At 43.3% G+C, this 19583-nt stretch overlaps 1 protein-coding gene across 1 annotated transcript in view; it reads right to left on the bottom strand.

Moving 5' to 3' along the window:
• Positions 1 to 19583, bottom strand: part of LOC124622132 (carbonic anhydrase-related protein 10-like) — a 403585-nt gene that overhangs the window by 230701 nt on the left and 153301 nt on the right. The window lies entirely within an intron of this gene.

Raw genomic sequence — 19583 nt, 5'->3', positions numbered from 1 at the left:
CCAGCTCTTCTCTCATCTCCATATCTGGAACGCGGTCGCGCCGGTTGTGTCTGAGAAACTCATTTGCTCAATATTAGCGTACTTTGAGAAATTTATGCGTCTATCGCATATTTGTCATGAAAGTCATATTCTGCAGTAATGTCCATAGATGGAGGAACAGAATGGATTTTTCACTCTTCGGCGGAGTACGCGCTATGTTGAAACTTCTTCGAAGGTGATGAAACAGGATGCACTGTGAAAGATTTATTTTCGAGACAGCGCTTCGGTTCTATTAGGTCTACCACTTTGCGACCGCCGTGTTTTCTCGAGGTTTCAAGCTTTCTTATGAAAATCTTCGAAAAAATTTAAGATCAAACTATTAGTCATCGCTGTTCACTATTTACAGAAGTCACTCGGGCAGCATACTACTTCTGCGGCGGAAGAACTGAGCGTCTACGACATCCATGAATCGACATATTTTTGGACTTGTTCTTATGACCGGAAGTACTAGTCAACCAGGCTGTGCACTATCGATCGAAACGGCTTGTAGTCAAAAGATGCTTTTGTCTGGAGAATACGGAGGGTGGAGTACGATTTCACATTTGAGTGTTTCGAAGTATGTTTTGACCGGTTTTGCACCATGGGGCGAGCACTGTTCGCTGGAAAATCACCTTTTCACGTTTACCGCTGCCTTTGATAGGTATCTCCTGTGATTGTTTCCGTCCGTGTTTGCAGCTTCGAAAACTTTCTGGCTTCCGCCGTCATGTCGGTCCGCGACGTCAAAGTCACCGTTCTTGAAGCACTGAAACCATTCTGGGCACGTTCTTTCGCTAATAGGTACCTCGCCGTGGGTCGTATCCGGCATTTATGAGTCTTACCTGCACATATCTTCATGTTAAAGCAGAAAATTAAGACTTGCCGCAAATTATGAGTTCTGGGCTCGATAGTTGACATATTCAATTGAGAATAACTTTATGATGCAATCAGAAATCGAGTAATACTTTGTTGGGTACGCATATGCTTAAAACGCCTAAGCTTGATTGCTTGACGCTTACAACCTACCACCTGTATCACCTCTTGCCACTGTTGCCTTCTATTGCAAAACGGAGGAAGCCAACTTGGAGACCTGATAGCTAAGCTCTTTCTTCCAGTCAAAGTTTCGGGTTTGTGTTAATGTCCTTCAAACAATTCCAACTTGCCTGGAAGTATTAAGCAAGGAATAGTCACTAAGAAGAGGAATTGGTAAACACGGTTTCACAAAAATTTTTCGGCAAAGAAGGCGCAGTGAATATTCCAAAATTTAAAACAAGAACAGCTGCCAACGTGAGTAATCTGGATGTAGATACAATCTCTGTGTAGTGAAGTAACTTAAGTCACTTAATACAGACAAATCTTCTGGTGTAGACAGAACACTAAGCAGTTTCCTTTCATAGTATGTCGATGAAATGTCTACAGTTTAATCCATCATGTGCGACTGCTCGGAAGACAAAAGATAGATACTTTAAGACTACAAATTTGAGCAGATCACGAAGATACACAAGGAAATGTCATTCGTTGAATTATGGACCCATACCAATAACGCGGATTCGTAGAAGGATTTTGGAATCTACACTGTTCCAACACTACCAGATCGCTCGAGGACACCATCCATTGACGCACAACCAGCACGGATTCACAAAATATGGGTCTACTGAAACACAACTGGCTTTTTATTTACACGAGGTAGTGAGTGCTGTCAACACAGAATATTAGCTTTATTTCATATTTCTAAGTTTCCAGCAGGCTTTTGACACCGTTCCTCACATGTGGCTTCCAAACGATTTGCGTGCCTATGGATCATTGTGTCATCTGTGCGACTTCTTTCGGGATTTCATGTCTCAAACGTCACAATTCGTAATAAACGATGAGAAGTCATCGAGAAAAACCGAAGTTATATCTAAGGTTACACAAGAAAGTGTTATAGCGGCCTGCTGCTCTTAATCTGTATAAAGGATTTAGGACGTGATCTGAACAACTCTCTTCAATTGTTTGCAGGTCATGCTGTAGTTTACGGTTTAGTAAAATCATAAGAAGTTATAAAGGAATGAAAGAATGATCCTAACTGCCGGCTGCAATGGACGAGCGGTTCTAGGCGCTTCAGTCGGCAGGAGACGAAGTACTGGCGGAATTAAAGCTGTGAGGACGGGGTGTGAGTCGCGCTACCTCAGTTGGGGCAGCAATTGCCCGCGAAAGGCAAAGGTTCCGAATTTGAGTCTCGGTCCGGAACGCAGTTTTAATCTGCCAGGAAGTTTTATGTCGGCTGCACATTGTAAATATACTGCCGGTCTTAGAGCTGTATATTTAAGTATTGCTTTATGATTAAATATTCTATATATCAGTAAGCTAGAAGCCTTCTTATACCCCCTCAGAGCAAGAATTGAAAGGGAAACGTTCACGCCTGGCGGTAACCACTTTGCTTACAATGGTACTGCATGTAAGTGGCACAACTAAAGGTGTCCGATGCGTACGTCGTTCATTTCGTCACGTATCGTATTTGTCGTGAACACGTAATGACGACTTCCTGTTTTTTCATTTCCGCAAACGCCAGCTACGTAGCAGCGGCAGTGTCAAAACTGCATGGTTACGTTAAACGTGGCGGTTTCTGTTTGTAGCGCCGAGCGCCGATTACGTCTCCATTTCCCCTCACACGTCTCCACCCACTGCAAAGATCAGTGTTTACGTTTAGATTTTTGTTCATCATTTTCAGAACTGCTCTTGGGGACTGCCGATGTGAAGAAGTGGCACACTAGTTACGTTAAAATTGTTTCTAACGCCGTTGATGTGCTATTTATTCACATCAGAAATCTTATTATTCCATCCATACCGACACCCTCCAGTGCAATTCCGACTACTTCTTTGTGCCTCCTATACTTGCTTCACACAGTCAAAGGACACCACTGAACCTGATGAAACCTCAAAATGTAGTGAGACTCATTCACACAGTTACAGCAAAATTATGTTCTACAGTAATTTAAAAAGAACTATTTCAAATATTGACCGAAAACTGCCAAACAAAATATATAAAATAAAGATATCGGCTGTCGATGCTGCCATTTTGGTATCGACATATCGGAAATGAAAATATACCCAATAAAATTGATATTAGCTGAACGATTATCGATATATAGATGTATAGATATTTTATCAACACTCTTAGTCTGCACGATATGTGAAGTGCCCGTTACGATTCGTCGTAGTTCGCCACACGACCACGGTGGCGCGCCGAGTAGTCAAATGGTTCAAATGGCTCTGAGCACTATGGGACAGCGTCTGAGGCCATCAGTCCCCTAGAACTACTTAAACCTAACTAACCTAAGGGCATCACACACACACATGCCCGAGGCAGGATTCGAATCTGCGACCGTAGCGGTTGTGCGGTTCAAGACCGTAGCGCCTAGAACCGCTCGGTCATCCAGGCCGGCCGTCGAGTAGTCCCCTGTTTGATATGTGGGAGGAATACAGCGTTGCGAATGGAGTTTCCAATCAGAAGTTATGAAATACTGGCCTGTCTTACCCTCGCTGCAAGGAGGTAGAGTCGAAAGAGGCATTGGATATTTAAGGTCCGTTGAGTAGCAAGTCGTAAATTACGATTGCATACCGATTTCTATTCTTGCCATTACAGCGCCATCTGTGGTGAAACGAAGGAAATGCTGCAGACAAATCTATGTAGATTTTCCCGTACAGCCGTAATCTGCAATAAAAATAAAATGGGGTTCCCATTGAAGATTTCAAAATAAGCCCTCGCCACCCGCGCACGGAGAGGGGTGGCGGATCGAGTGTGGTATTGTTGAATGTTCTCCTCTGAGACAAACAAATTGGAATTATAATTTTATTTGATCCGATATGTGGTTTACGTGACATTTCAATGAATTCACTTAAAATGAACACCCTGTATTTAAAACTGCCTCTCTGAGGTCATGCAACAATTTCTTATGATTAGGTATGAGCGACAGGAAGCGAACGAACAGTGGTTAAATCGATTGATGTTCTTGGAGATACAACTTTCCAGGTGAATGCCAGAGTCTACTGCATAATCGTATCATTAATGTTACCTACAATTCTCATGGTCCATACGAGCTCAAATGGGGCGTCGCTCTGGATCGGAGTGACCAGTCCCCTTCAGCGCATTCTTTCTTGTAGAGGAGACTGTTCGAGCCGTCAGAGACACTGAAATGATCGATCAGTATGTGGTCCCTCAGATCAGCAAGACACCATTATTTATCTACAAGACGGCGCTCCACCGCATCGGACTCTCGTAGTTCGGTAACTTTTCAACCAGATATTCTGTCATCGTTGGTGCGGCCATGGTGGACCTATCCTGAGGCCGCCTAATAGCCCCGACCAAACGCCTACAGATTTTTTTGTGTGGGGATACGTCAACAGCGTATGCACGAATACCATAGAATCTGGCCGACATACGGGGGCGGATTAGAGCGATATTTCACCAAACCACTCCAGAAATGCTGCACACCACATGGCACAGTATGAACGCGAGTACGATATGTGCCGCACTCGAAATGGGGATATGTTGAATGCTTACGTGCAGTAACATACACTTCAGACCCAAACTCCAGACTCTCCTGCACATGTATGTACCGTTAACCAGCAATAAATTTGCATAGTTTCTGGCATGAACTGTTCGAAACCCGGTAAAGAAGGCATCTCAAATGGATCACATCTCAAATGGATCGCTGTCTGTCTTGTGCAACGAAGGCAGTCCCCGCCGGCCGCGGTGGTCTAGCGGTTCTAGGCGCTCAGTCCGGAACCGCGCGACTGCTACGGTCGCAGGTTCGAATCCTGCCTCGGGCATGGATGTGTGTGATGTCCTTAGGTCAGTTAGGTTTAAGTAGTTCTAAGTTCTAGGGAACTGATAACCACAGATGTTTAGTCCCATAGTGCTCAGAGCCATTTGAACATTTGAAGACAGGCCCGGACGTGCAACAGCTTCTGCAGAGTACACGGGTCAGAGTTCACTGTCTCTGCTGTGTGCGTGTACCGCAAAGCGGGAGATCTGAAAGTGGTCTGATTTTGAAAGTATCTTATAGCAGCTTCTATAACTTTGCACGCAGCACAAACGGTCATGCGCGGGGAGAGTTGAACAACTTAAGATACGTGCGGAACGCTGCTGAAGAGAATGACGTCTGTTTATTCAACAGGGCAGCTCCATGTCCTGGCCAATACATGTCCATTGCTCGTTTCAGTCCCTATCATGATGGTGAAGATAGCTGTCGAAAAGTTGTGGATTTTATTCGAAATTACGCTGCCTGAAAACCGAGATTTTATTTAGACGCGCCATTTTGAATTTATATTGAATATTTCAAAAGCCGACAATCAGCTTAGCAGCTTATGCAGCCAAGTTAACGACAAGGATAATATACAGAAAAAAGGAAATTGGGGATATGTTAGATGACGATCAGTTTGACTGTAGGAACGGTAAAAGCACCAGTGATTGATAATGCAAGCAAAACTGGGAACAGATCAAGACATGTTCATAGAATTTGTTGACCTGGAAAAAGCATTTGACAATGTAAAATGGTACAAGGTGTTCGAAATTCTGACAAAAGTAGGGTTAATAACGAGGGAAAGTTGGGTAATATACAATATGTTCAAGAATGTAGAGGGAAAAATAAGACTAGAAGATGAACAGCGAAGTACTAGGATTAAAACGGGTTAAGGCAGGAGTGTAATCCCTTCACCCATGCTGTGTTTAATTTATACATCGAAGGAACAATGACGGAAATAAAAGAAAGATTCAAGAGTGCAATTAAAATTCAGTAAGATTCGGTGATGACATGCTATTGTCAGTAAAAGTACACCACAATTACAGAATTTTCTGAATGGAACCAACAGTCTAATGAATAAAAAAATGAAATGAGAGTAAATCGAATAAAGACGGAAGAATTGAGAAGTAGCAGAAAAGAGAACAGGGAGGAATTTAACATCAGAGTTGATGGGCGCGAAGTAGATGAAGTTACGGAATTCTGCCACCTAGGCAGCAAAATAACCAATGACGGACGGAGCAAGGAGGACATAAAAAAGCAGATTATCGCTGGACATCACGGAATTACGTCTGTGGTACTACAGGGAGCTATAGAGGCTAACAGGTGTAGAAGAAAGAGACTGGAATACATCCAAAGTGATCTATTTCACCATCGTGATAGGGACTGAAACGAACAGTGGAAGCGTGTAGGGTATAAGACCTTGAAAGTTGTAGGGTGGCAGAAGCTGCAGTTTGTCAGGTGCTGCCCTCTTGGAAAACCAGACATTATTTGTTTCCGCGGTGGTTCGCAACTATCGGTAACCAACTCTTCCGCGCATGCAAGATTTTGGCCCTGTGGAAGGTTTCAGATGCTGCTGTAAGACAGTTTGAAAACTGGATCATTTTCAAATCTCCCGCTTCGCGGTACGTACACAGCGGAGGCAATGAACTCTGACCAGTGTGCTGTGAAAAACTGTTGCACGTTCGGCCCTGCCGTTCGTTGCGCAAGACAGAAGATGATTCATTTGAGATGTCACTTACGTAAAACGCTTTATACAAGGAACGTAGCACATTTATTGCTTGTTAACGGTACATACATGTGTAGGAGATTCTGGAGGTGTGTCACATCACCTTTCTGAGTTCTATATTTACGTGATTACTCTGAAATTCACACTTAGGTGGTAGGCAGAAGGTTCGGAGAATCAGACTATTTGTCGACCATAGTACTCTCGAACTACGCGTGTGAGGTGTGACCGTCTAAATCTTTCCGTGTGAGCTCTGATTTCTCTTATTTTCTCACGATGAACATTTCTCCGTATGTAGGTGGGAGTCGGTAAAATATTTTGGTATTTGGGAAGAAGTTGGTGATGGTAATTTCGTGAAAATATATCTCCGCAACGTTAAACTGTGTTATTCAAATGACTGCCGCCCCAAGTCACTTATCATGTTCCACACACTGTCTCACCTATTTCGTGAAAATAAGAAACGGGCTTCCCTTCTTTTAACTTATCCAATGTTCCCTGCCATTTCTGTATGGTAAAGGTCTCATACCGAGACGCTCTACCCCAGAAGTGGACGGATAAGCGTACTGTAGGCAGTCTCTTTAGAAAATCTCTTAGACTTTGTAAGAGTTCTGTCAATAACACGCAGTCCTTCATTCGTCTTCCTCATAACATTTTCGTTTCTAAGTAATTCGCAATTGTAGATCCGAAGTATTTAGTTGAATTTATACCCTTAAAATTTTTGTTGTTTGTATTTGTGGTACTCCTGTGAAGAATCAGACACTTCAATTTTTTGGAGGTCAACCCCCACTGTTCACAACATATGCGATGCGGGTAATGGTTTCAGATATTTCAAATGGTTCAAATGGCTCTGAGCACTATGGGACTTAACATCTGAGGTCATCAGTCCCTAGAACAGAACTACTTAAGCCTAACTAACCTAAGGACATCACACACATCAATGCACGAGGCAGGATTCTAACCTGCGACCGTAGCGGTTTCTAAAGATAGGAGACCTTTCGAAAGGTAGGAGACGAGGTACTGGCAGAATAGAAGCTGTGAGGACGGGCCGTCAGTTGTGCTTGGGTAGCTCAGTTGGTAGAGCATTCTTCCGCGAAACGCAAGTGTTCCGAGTTCGAGTCTGGGCTCGACACAAACACTTAATCTGCCAGGCAGTTTCATATCCGCGCACATTTCGGTGAAAATCTCATTCTGTAGCCGATATTTTTATAGGCCGGTACTTCGATACATTTTCCGTCGATATATCGACACTTTTCTTTATATATCGAGGACCGATAATAATACTTTATAAAATATCGATATATCGAATTCTGGATACATTGAAAAATATCAACAGCCCTAGGCAGACGTACAACAGATAGCGGCTCTAAAAAATACAATACTACACAGTGTTTATTGCCTGCATATCCACCTATCATTTGGAGGAAAAAGGAGCACGACTGAGTGAATTCTTTGTCTAACTGTGCAGTAGTAGCGTGGAAAGACGGCTGAATGTAATCTTCCAAGCACAACGCCATAAAGCGGAACAGTAGTGTTCCCAAGCTTTTTAAATGTGCAGTGACGTCACTGGTTCCTCCAGACCTGCGCGTCTTTGATGTCATGTAGGAATTTAGAACGCTACATCGAGTGGAAAATTTTGAGGCGAAGGAACAAGGCATTGTGCCTCCTGTCTTCTAAATGGAGGAAATGCCGGCTGCCACTGGCGTTTCCCGGTGAACTGCTCAACGTGTCTACACATTGGTGCAACACTCGTGACCACGAAACGCGACGTCAGAAATGTGGTCGGCAAAAGGTTCAGACCGAGAGTAACCGGAGACGCGTTTCACGGCTTGTAAATCAAAACTCAACAGAAATTGCCGCAGGCTGTGGCTTAAGGTCCATCACAACCTGTTAACTAGAGAACTTTATGACGGGAAGTGCTTGCAATGAGTAGTTGGAGTCAGTCACCTTGCAAGAAGCCATTACTCAAAGAGTCACATAACGTTGTAGGTCTTCGATGGGCTTGATATCATGGAGCATGGACGGTAGCTGACTGGCGGAACGTAATTCGGTCCCATGAGTCACGTTTTTGCCTGTATTCAAATGACACACGTCGTAGGGTGCACCATATGACAAGTAAAGCATATTATCCTAAATGTGTGCAAGGGCAGGTGTAGCCGGAGGTGGGTCTGTGATGTTTTGCGGGGTGTTTTCCTTATCATGAATTAGACCCACTCACTGAGATGACCACTAAGGTTAACCAGCATATTTATGTAAACATTCAGAATGATCAGGTGCTGCCTTTCAGTCAACATCTTGCTGATGGGAATTCTAATGTCAACATCTTCGTGATGAGTATACTCACATTGATATCTCTCTGTTTCAAGATATCAAAACTAAACTTTTTCGTGCTGGAACAAAATGTGACTGTTTTTCTGAACATTTACCATCGCTATTACATTTCAATTGGTATGCGAAATCACCTGAGTTGAACACCATACAAACCTATGGGAAATGTCGGCACACTGGGTAGAACTTTGACATCGAATCCCGGAAACTGAAGGAATTGCCCGATCAAGTCCTGAGCGAGTGGCTTAACCTGGACGCGACGTATCTGCAGGACCTCGTGCACTCACTTCCTAACAGAGTCCAGGCGGTTATCAAGGGGCGGAAGTACACGGTATTAAATTATGCTTGTAACGATTTCTCTAGAGTTGACAAATATTTTCCGGTCAGCTTTCGTTTTCCGTGTTACTCTTGAGTAAATGTTTTTCATGCAACTATTGAATTCGCTGAACCTCGCCGCAATGTAACTAATGACACTCCTTCTCTCCTCCTGTGATCTCTAGTCTAACGTACCCCGTAAGAAACTGTTACTAGGAAATATTCAGTATATTGGAAATCTTGTACGGCCGATCTCATGTTCAGCAATTAGACTTCTGTTGCGAGTTTTTTTCCTTGGAATAGAAAGTAGGCCTAGAACTCACATATTATTTGTGAAACTTCAGACTATTTGACACTCACAGATAGGGCGACAAAGTTGACTAGTATAACAGCTCAATAGGACGCTAGTGGCTAGGAAACGAAGCTGTTACATGGCGGAAGTTGGACCCACCAAAGAATTAACTGCAGATTTTTACATAGGCAGCAAACAGTGGCGCGGCTTTTAGATGTAACTGATATAGACTGAAATCGTGTACTGACACGTGATCGATATGAATGCATCTGTTTCTGACACAGGTACTCCTGAAATATTTACAAGACATCTTATAGATATTTTTAACGCTACTGGATTCTATTTAAACAGTTGGTTCTGGGTTTCTGTTCTTCGAAAAGCTATGTAAGACTACGAGGAGCCCTAAAGCAATGAATTACATGTCGTTATCGCTGGTTAAGTAACTTTTCTTGAATGCTGCAAAAAAAAAAAAAAAAAAAAAAAAAAAAAAATGGTTCAAATGGCTCTGAGCACTGTGGGACTTAACTTCTAAGGTCATTAGTCCCCTAGAACTTAGCACTACTTAAACCTAACTAACCTAAGGTCATCATACACACCTATGCCCGAGGCAGGATTCGAACCTGCGACCGTAGTGGAAGCGCGGTTCCAGGCTGTAGCGCCTAGAACCGATCGGCCACCCCGGCCGGCTTCAACGCTGCACTCCACTTCAAAGTGACACAGGTACATGACACTATTTTTGAACATAGTCACTAAGTCCATGTAAGTAACGATCTGGAGGGTCTACAAATTTTTTAATTCCTCGACAGCTTGGTCAGGAAGCCATCCGAGAACCGCTCTGTGAACGTCTTCATCTTTGGGAAATCTCTTAGCCGCCGGATGTTCTTCCGGTTTTCCGAAAAGATGGAAATCGCACGATGCAAGATCTTTCTCTTCTTCAGAAACACTTTCCTTGCCATTGCCAGTCTACATTTTATATCCTCTCTACTTCGATCATCATCAGTTATTTTGCTCCCCAAATAGCTAAACTCATCTTCTGCTTTAAGTGTCTCAATTCCTTATCTAATTCCCTCGACATCACATGACTTCATTCGACTATATTCCATTATCCTCGTTTTGCTTTTGTTGATGTTCATCTTACATCCTCCTTTCAAGACACTGTCCATTCCGCTAAACTGCTCTTCCAGGTCCTTTCCTGTCTCTGAAGAATTACAATGTCTTTTTTTTTTTTTTGGTTCAGAAATCTCTGTATTACGATAATACAATCTATCTGAAATCTTCCAGTGTTTCCAGACCTCTTCCATTTATAAAACCTTCTTTCATGATTCTTTGATTCTTAAACCAAGTGTTAGATATGATTCAGTTATTCTCTGCGCAAATTTCTACCAGGCGGCTTCCTCTTTTATTCCTTATCCCCAATCCATATTAACCTACTATTTTTCCTTCTCTTACTTTCCCTACTATTGAATTCCAGTCCCCCATGACTATTAAATTTCCATCTCCCTTAACTATCTGAATAATTTCTTAAATCGCATCATACATTTCTTTAATCTCTTCATCACCCGCAGAGCTAGCTGGCATGCAAACTTGTGCTACTGTGGTAGGATTGGGCTTCGTGTATATCTTGGCTACAATAATGCGTTCACTATGCTGTTCGTAGTAGCTTATCCGTGCTCCCATTTTTTTTATTCATTATTAAACTTACTCCTGCATTACCCCTATTTGATTCTGTAATTATAGCCCTGTATTCACCAGACGAGAAGTCTTGTTCCTCCTGCCACCGAACTTCACTAATTCCCACTATATCTAACTTTAACCTATCCATTTCCCTTATTAAATTTTCTAACCTACCTGCCCGATTAAGGGCTCTGACATTCCACGCTCCGATCCGTAGAAAGCCAGTTTTCTTCCTCAAGTTTATTGTTATATGTATGAATTCTGACTAATAATCATATGTATTGCTAGTTTAAGAAACCGCGCTTCCAGAATTTAAAGACAGGGAAATAATTAGAAGTTGAGCGTTCTACAATCCAGAGTAATTTTAAACAACATGAAATAGAAATAAGATTTACGTTAAAGATAATGTTCATTATTGCAATCAGATATTGCAACATCAGTTGATGACGTAACTATAAAAAAACAGTATTTCTGTTTGCTGAAAAATTAAAGAATAGTTCATTGAACAAGAATCTGTATGTCATCGTCGCGTTTGTAATGTGAAACTGCGAAACGTAAAAGAAAAAGGACAGTCTTCATAATCTTACTACTGAAGTGTTATTTTACGTTATCATCTTATCACTACTTTATACTAATGAAACGCAAAGATTTCGCAGTTGATTTCGGTGTATGCGTATTATATAAACAAAAATCACAAAAATGCAAAGAAGTTGTATATGAAGTAGACGCTGGAAACAGAACATACAGACTACCGTTCAACAATAGTATGCATTTCAGGTTCGAACTCTTAACGAAATAGAAGGTAAAAATTTTGTACATAAAAGTAATATAACAGCAGGCAAAAGAAAATAGCTGTTAACGACAGAGCTGTAAATACTACACATATTCGATCATATACTTTACCATGAACAGTGCCCAATGCAAGGAATAAATTGATTTCAGATAAAAATTAAATTATGCGCAAAGTAAACGAATAAACACGATATTGCTTAACTTCGTCATCGGCGAAAAGGTTCTGCAACTAGTCACAACTACCTGCTATTCAGTAGTGTCTACAGATGTTAGTGACAAATGTGCCGGAGTTTGTGACTAATGCGTTCGCAGCATTTACCTTGTACAGTTTTGTCGAAGATGACTAGAAAATCAGTGACTGGTCGGAGGAAATGAGAGCGGTACTCTTTCTACGAAGTACAGTAGGTAAGCGGATGCGCTTCACCGGAGAGTAAATTAGTTTCCGACAACTGCAATCTAATTTCTGGTACTAATATATCAGCCCATGCGGAAACGGATGAGAAGTTAATTTCACCGCAGACAGTGAACGGAGTTTCGCAGTGTTTATTAGAACAGTAGTTACCTTGAAATTCACTGACGTCTATAAATTCGCTTTGTTAAAGGTAATACTGCAGTTATGATAGAAAAATACATATGGTGAGGAATGAAGTTGCGATTTTTTTTTTTTTTACAGAAACTTATCTGAAAAGATGACGCAAAGATTGTAACAGTAATGAAAGGGAAAACAGTGCAAATGTCGTAGAGTACAAGAAACAAAAGACATACATCATCCCTAGAGAACATCCTTCACTTTTATTGCGCTACCCTTCATTATTTTGTAAGACTCTGATTTCCTGAAGTTCTTCGCAGTAAAGCCACACTACAATACATACAACAGACAAGCTGAATAAAGTTACGAGGAAGTGGGACATATTAGCTAGAGTAATTATTTTCAGCTGTTGAAATGATGTCCTTATGGCTTGTGCCACTTTCGGAACACACTGCAAGTTTCGTTTCACCAAGAGATGTGAAAAACCACTCTTAAATTGTCTCCTTGGATCATTCTCGCGACATCATTAATAATTACAAGTAAAGGTAATATTGGACGTGTACAAAGAGAGGTGCCAGAACAGGCCTGTTTGCCTCACGGAAACCCTTATAGATTGACTCATGAAGACAGACACTAGTTATCCCACGAAGGACTGCTTAAGAAGTTTCAGAAGCCAGTACCAAGTGAAGAATCTAGAGATATTCCTCAGACCCTTGACCGTCTCTCCCGTAGGGACACCTTAGACTAGACTGGACTAATTACAGCATGCACAGATGTATTTAAGCAGTCATTATTCCCACGCTCCCTGGGCGACAGCAACTGGAAGAAATCTTAACATGTATTACCATAGTAAAGACTTTATGCCACGCAGTTCACAGTGGTTAGCGGCGTGGAAGGTGTCGCGTGCTCCCTGACAGCCAACCCCCCCCCACCCCCCACCCCCCCCCCCCCCCCCCGCCTCCTGCATCCTACTTAACAAAATGTGCCTAGGGGAGACTCTGTATTCAGTAATTAACACAGCGGGACGCAAACTTGGAAATGAAACAGTTCTTTTCATCACACATCACCTACATCCACAGCTACATCTTACTCCGCAATTTACCTTACGGAGTGTGGCGGAGGATACTTAGGGTACTTCGCGTACTATTGTCACTTACTCCGTTTTCTGTTCCAGTAGCATAAGGTTCGCATGCAGAACGATTGCCGGTAAGCCTCCTTGTCGGCTCGAATCTCTATAATTTTATCTTCGTGGCCTTTTCGAGAGAGATATATATAGGAGGAAGCAATATATAGGTTGACTGAGGACGTACACTATCAGAGTCTTAAAAGTAATCCATACTGTGATGCAGAACGCCTCTTTTGTAGAGTCTGCTTCTGGAGTTGGTTGAGCATCTCTGCGATACATTTCTGCTTACTAAATTAACCTGTAACGAAACATGCTGCTCGTCTTTGGATCTTCTCTATTTCCTCTATCAACCCTATATGGTGCGAATCCCAGACTGGCGAGCAGTATTCCACTATAGGCCGAACGACTGTTTAATAAGCTATTTCCATTGTTGGTCGATAATATATCCTGAGAATTCTTCCAATGAATCTCAGTCTGGCATATATCTTAGCCGTGATTAATTTTATGCGATAGCTCCACTCCATGCGCATAATTCTAGATATTTTATGCAAGTAACTTCATCAACGTACAACACGACAGTATTGATATCAAATCTATAGGACTGTCTAAACAGATAGACATTACTCCCATAGCACAATATTTTATTATCACAAGTCATCACTTTCCCTGATTAGACAAAAAATGGTTCAAATGGCTCTGAGTACTTTGGGACTTAATATCTGTGCTCATCAGTCCCCTATAACTTAGAACTACTTAAACCTAACTAACCTAAGGACATCACACACATCCATGCCCGAGGTAGGATTCGAACCTGCGACCGTAGCAGTTGCGCGGCTCCGGACTGAGCGCCTAGAACCGCGAGGCCACCGCGGCTGGCCCTGATTAGCCCTTTGTGATTATCCACTAACATGGTTCTACAGCTGTGAGATAGGAAATATGTACTACCACTCGAGCTTTATTATTATTTTACATTTTAACTATCCACTTTCAGTATTTTATAAATTTACTTGTGAAAGAGGGAATTTCAAATCAAATGGCTCCAAGCACTATGGGACTTAACATCTGAGGTCATCAGTCCCCTAGAGTTAGAACTACTCAAACCAAACTAACCTAAGGACAGAACACACATCCATACTCAAGGCCGAATTCGAACCTGCGAGCGTAGCAACAGCGCGGTTCCAGACTGAAGCGCCTAGAACCGCACGGCCACAGCAGAAATTTATATTATCACTCGGGTTTTATTACTATGTTTTACTGCAATTGTACACTATCAGTATTTTTATAAATGGGACTCGATCTTTTACGTACTTTTAAGTAGTTAGGCATGTACAGCCACACCCACCATTCATACCCTCTATAGCGTCCGGTTTTTCCCATCGCCTCTGACGTCACCTGTAAACATCTTCCCCCTTGCATAGCGGGCATTACTACCCTGCCCACTGCCGCTTTTAACTTTCCGGCTTGTGGCGTGGTAAGGCTATTCTCGTTCACTGGGTTGAGACTTTGATATTATCGCGATGGATTACTGATCTACTTGGAATGGCCCATTTAGTTTTTATTCTCATTTTATTTTAATAGGTCCTTCTATCCGCTTCATCTGAAATAACGGCTGCGCGGAGTGGCCGCGCGATTTGAGGCACCATGTCAAGGACTGCGCGGCCCATCCAGCCAGAGGTTCGAGTCCTCGCTCGGTGCCGGCCGGGGTGGCCGAGCGGATCTAGGCGCTACAGTCTGGAACTGCGTGATCGCTACGGTCGCAGGTTCGAATCCTGCCACGGGCATGGATGTGTGTGATGTCCTTAGGGTAGTTAGGTTTAAGTAGTTCTAAGTTCTAGGGGACTGATGACCTTAGAAGTTAAATCCCATAGTGCTCAGAGCTATTTGAGCCATCTGAACAATTTGAACTTCGCTCGGTCATGGATGTCTGTGTGTTGCTCCTAGCATAAGTTAGTATAAGTAGTGTGTAAGTCTAGGGACCGATGACCTAAGCAGTTTGGTCCCTCAGGAATTCACGCAAATTTCAATATTTTGTAAATAAGGGCTCCCGCTTTTAGCGCGCAATTTGCTTACGACATGAAGTGAATAATGTGGAATGGCTTTAAGGCAGTAACCTTTCGGCGACGACCTGTTAAGAAGAATTTTTGTGCGCACTCTTCATTCACAGCTCTATAACACTGCTTTTCACCGGTCCTTTGTTCTGTACACCATTATTTGTAAGAGAATTTTTCCTTATTATTTGCACATATCACTTGAAGATGCGTCTTCTAGTAGCACTAAGTCGGTCGTGACTTTTAAAGAAAACAATTCTACTTGCTGTGCGGATTGGGGCTATCAACAAGAAGGAACAGATTTCAAACATTTATTAGTTTCAAACTACAAAAGACAGAAACCGAATTCCAACGTTCCTGGAAAGAGAAACGTTTAAATTTTTATGCATTTAGTGTGAGCACCATGTGCTAGAGACATTCTCTAAGTACGCCTGACGTTACCTGATTGAAACCATTCCAGGACGTTGGATTTGACATTGGAGTATCAGAAGATAATCTTCATCACTAGTGGCCTCCCATGTCTCCAGACCCCACGTCTTGTGACTTTTGTCTGTAGGGTTACGTAAAAGATCGCGTTTTTATCTACCATTTACTTGACACTCTTGAAAGCCTTCTACATCGCATTGTCGAAGCCGTGAATTGGATAACGAAAGACCAGTTGCTTCGTGTGTGGCAGGAAGTGTAACACATGGTGATCACACTGAATGCATAAAAATTTGGACGCTTCTCTTTCCGGGAACGTTGGAACTGTGTTTCATCATTTGTAATTTGGAAGCATTAAGTGTTTAGAATCTGTTTCTACTTTTTGGATCTATAGGAACCCTGCAATGACCAAATAAGATGTACGAATTCACTATGCATGAAGTTCAAAGACTAGAGATCAACGAGCCAAATTTTCCAACACAGCAATTCCTGATACGTCGAACAATTTGCTCTTGGCAGACTTTAAGTTCAGTGCCACAGTGCAGCATGCAAGCACAAATTTGTGGTGCGGAAACAAACATTGTGACATGCAGTTTTAGTGCACATACAAGTTTAGGCCGATCCAGTACAGGGATGATGATGAGCCCGTACATATACTACAGGACAGAAAAAGGAAAAATGCAAGGAATACTTAACTGCTGGCCGCTGTAATACTGATGTAGTTTCTACTTGGGAATCTGCCTCTATGTGCTTGTATGACTCCTTTTGTGTACTACATAGAATGATCAGCCAGAACTATATGAACACCGACCTAATATTGATATAAACCCGTCCAGGCGACAGCAGGGTCGCCTGGCGAGGAGTGAGTGCTGGTGAGACAGACGCACATGTAGCATCAGAAAGCGTGCTGCCCACGTGTAGAATGAGGAAGACGCGCAATCTATCTGAGTTGGACCGAGGGCAGGCTGTGATAGCCCGTAAGGTCGGCACGAGAATATCGGAAACTACTCGAGTTGTCGGATGTTCGAGGAGTGCTGTGGTGAGTGTCTTAACACGTGGTGAAACCAAGTTGGAACTACATCCAAGCGCCGTGGGGCTGGGCGACCACCACCCATTACAGATGTTGGATGTCGTAGGCTGGGCAGAGTGGTAAAACAGGACAGGCGGCGAATTGTGTCAGAACCAGTACGCACAGAGTACAAGTGTGTCCGCAAATACAGTACACCGAACAATCCTAATGATGAGCCTCCGCTGACAACTTCACACGCATGTCGCAATGTTAACAACACGACATCGGCAACCATGACTGAAACTGGTACGTGATCATCGGCATTGCCCTTTAGCGCAGTGGCAGAGCATATCATGGTGTGATCAACCCAAATACCTTCTTCATCATGCCGATGGGTAGTCTCCCAGGGGAGCAGCTCATTGACGCCGATACTGCGGGAAGGAGACAAGGTGGCGGCGGCTCCATTATGCTCTGGGGAACATTCACGTGGGTATCCATTGGTCCAGTGGAGCTCGTGCAAGACACCATAATGGCGAAGGTGTATCGTATGCTGGTTGCAGACCACGTACACCCTTTCATGACGATCATGCTTCCGGATGGCAGTAGCATTTTTCACCAAGATAAGGCGCTATGTCGAAAGGTCGGTAGTGTGAGGCAGTGGTTCGAGGAACACAGTCGCGAGTTCCAATTACTGTACTGGGCCCCCAACTCACCAGCTCTGAACGTGATCGAATACACCCGAGACGTGACTGAACGTGGCGTTCAAAATGGATGAAATGGCTCTAAGCACTATGGGACTTAACATCTGTGGTCATCAGTCCCCTAGAACTTAGAACTACTTAAACCTAACTAACCTAAGGACATCACACACATCCATGCCCGAGGCAGGATTCGAACCTACGACCGTGGCGGTGGCGCGGGTCCAGACTGAAGCGCCTAGAACCGCTCGGCCACACCGGCCGGTCGCTCTTCACAGCGGCCGGATGAACGTCGCGTCAGAGCTCATCGCCCTCCCACGAATTCAGGAGAATGACGCAAACTGTGTGTGAAAATGTGGTATAAACTCCTTTCAATGACCAACCGAAGCTTCATTGCTTCCATGTCACGACGCGTCACTATTGTTATCCGGCCACTGTTATGGGTCTCCGAACAGTAAATGTTACGTGTAACGGTTGCAGTAAAAACACATATCAAATCTTCCATATAGACGCATTAGCCGGCCGGAGTGGCCGAGTGGTTGTAGGCGCTTCAGTCTGGAACCGCGCGACCGCTACGTTCGCAGGTTCGAATCCTGCCTCGGGCATGGATGTGTGTGATGTCCTTAGGTTAGTTAGGTTTCAGTAGTTCTAAGTTCTAGGCGACTGATGACGTCAGCTGTTAAGTCCCACAGTGCTCAGAGGCAACTGAACTATTTAGAGGCACTATTGTACACTGTTGTGCTAATTGTGAGGATGAAAGTAAGTTTTGGCTAACGTCACTGCCAGGTAACATGGCTTGATGAAACATACATAGGGAGAACTGCTATAGTGTGGTACAGAACGCAACTGATAGAAATTCGCAATGAATCGAATACAAATGACATTATTACTCAAAAATAATAATTACGCTCGAGGCATCTCAATTTGTGTTTGTTCGTGGCATTAAAGGGTGTGCGATCACAAGGACGGCAATGCATGAACTGCATGGAGCACGCAAACCGGTCACAAGGTTGGCAAGAAGTTCTGCTGGAAGGGGTTCCATTACTCCACCAGTGCGGTTATCAACTGCTGGATAGTGGTGGCTGTGTGTGGACGTGTCGCAGTACGTCTTCCCAAACCAAACGTGCTCTATGGAATTGAATACGAGGACGGGCACCCAATATGCAGATATCAAAAATAGTTTTGCAGCACCTCGGTTCTGTGAGTTCGAGAATCTGTACGGAAAATTGAATAGATATCAACATAAACATCATTTCCGCCCATTTTATTGCTCATGAAAACCACACATTGCACTTTGTACCACCATACAGCGAGACCTTCAGAGGTGGTGGTCCAGATTGCTGTATACTCCTGTACCTCTAATACCCAGTATTACGTCTTCTCGCATTGATGCATGCCGGCATTCGTCGTGGCATACTACCCACAAGTTCATCAAGGCACTGTTGTTTCAGATTGTCCCACTCCTCAAGGGTGATTCAGCGTGGATCCCTCAGAGTGGTTGGTGAGTCACGCAGTCATAAACAGCTCTTTTCAATCTATCCCAGGCATGGTCGATAGGGTTCATGTCTGGAGAACATCCTGGCTATTCCAGTCGAGCAATGTCGTTATCCTGAAGGAAGTTATTCACAAGATGTGCGCAAATTTCCGTCCATGAAAACGAATACCTCCAATTAGCTGCCGATTGGTTGCACTATCGGTCGGAGACTGGCATTCGCGTATTGTACAGCCGTTCCATGACGACCAGCGGCGTATGTTGGCCCCACATAATGCCACCCCAAAACAGCAGGTAACCTCCACCTCGCTGCATTCGCTGCACGTTGTGTCTAAGGC

Source organism: Schistocerca americana, chromosome 7, assembly GCF_021461395.2.
Source record: "Schistocerca americana isolate TAMUIC-IGC-003095 chromosome 7, iqSchAmer2.1, whole genome shotgun sequence".
NCBI lineage: Eukaryota > Metazoa > Arthropoda > Insecta > Orthoptera > Acrididae > Schistocerca > Schistocerca americana.
This window is presented reverse-complemented; position numbering and strand designations above follow the sequence as displayed.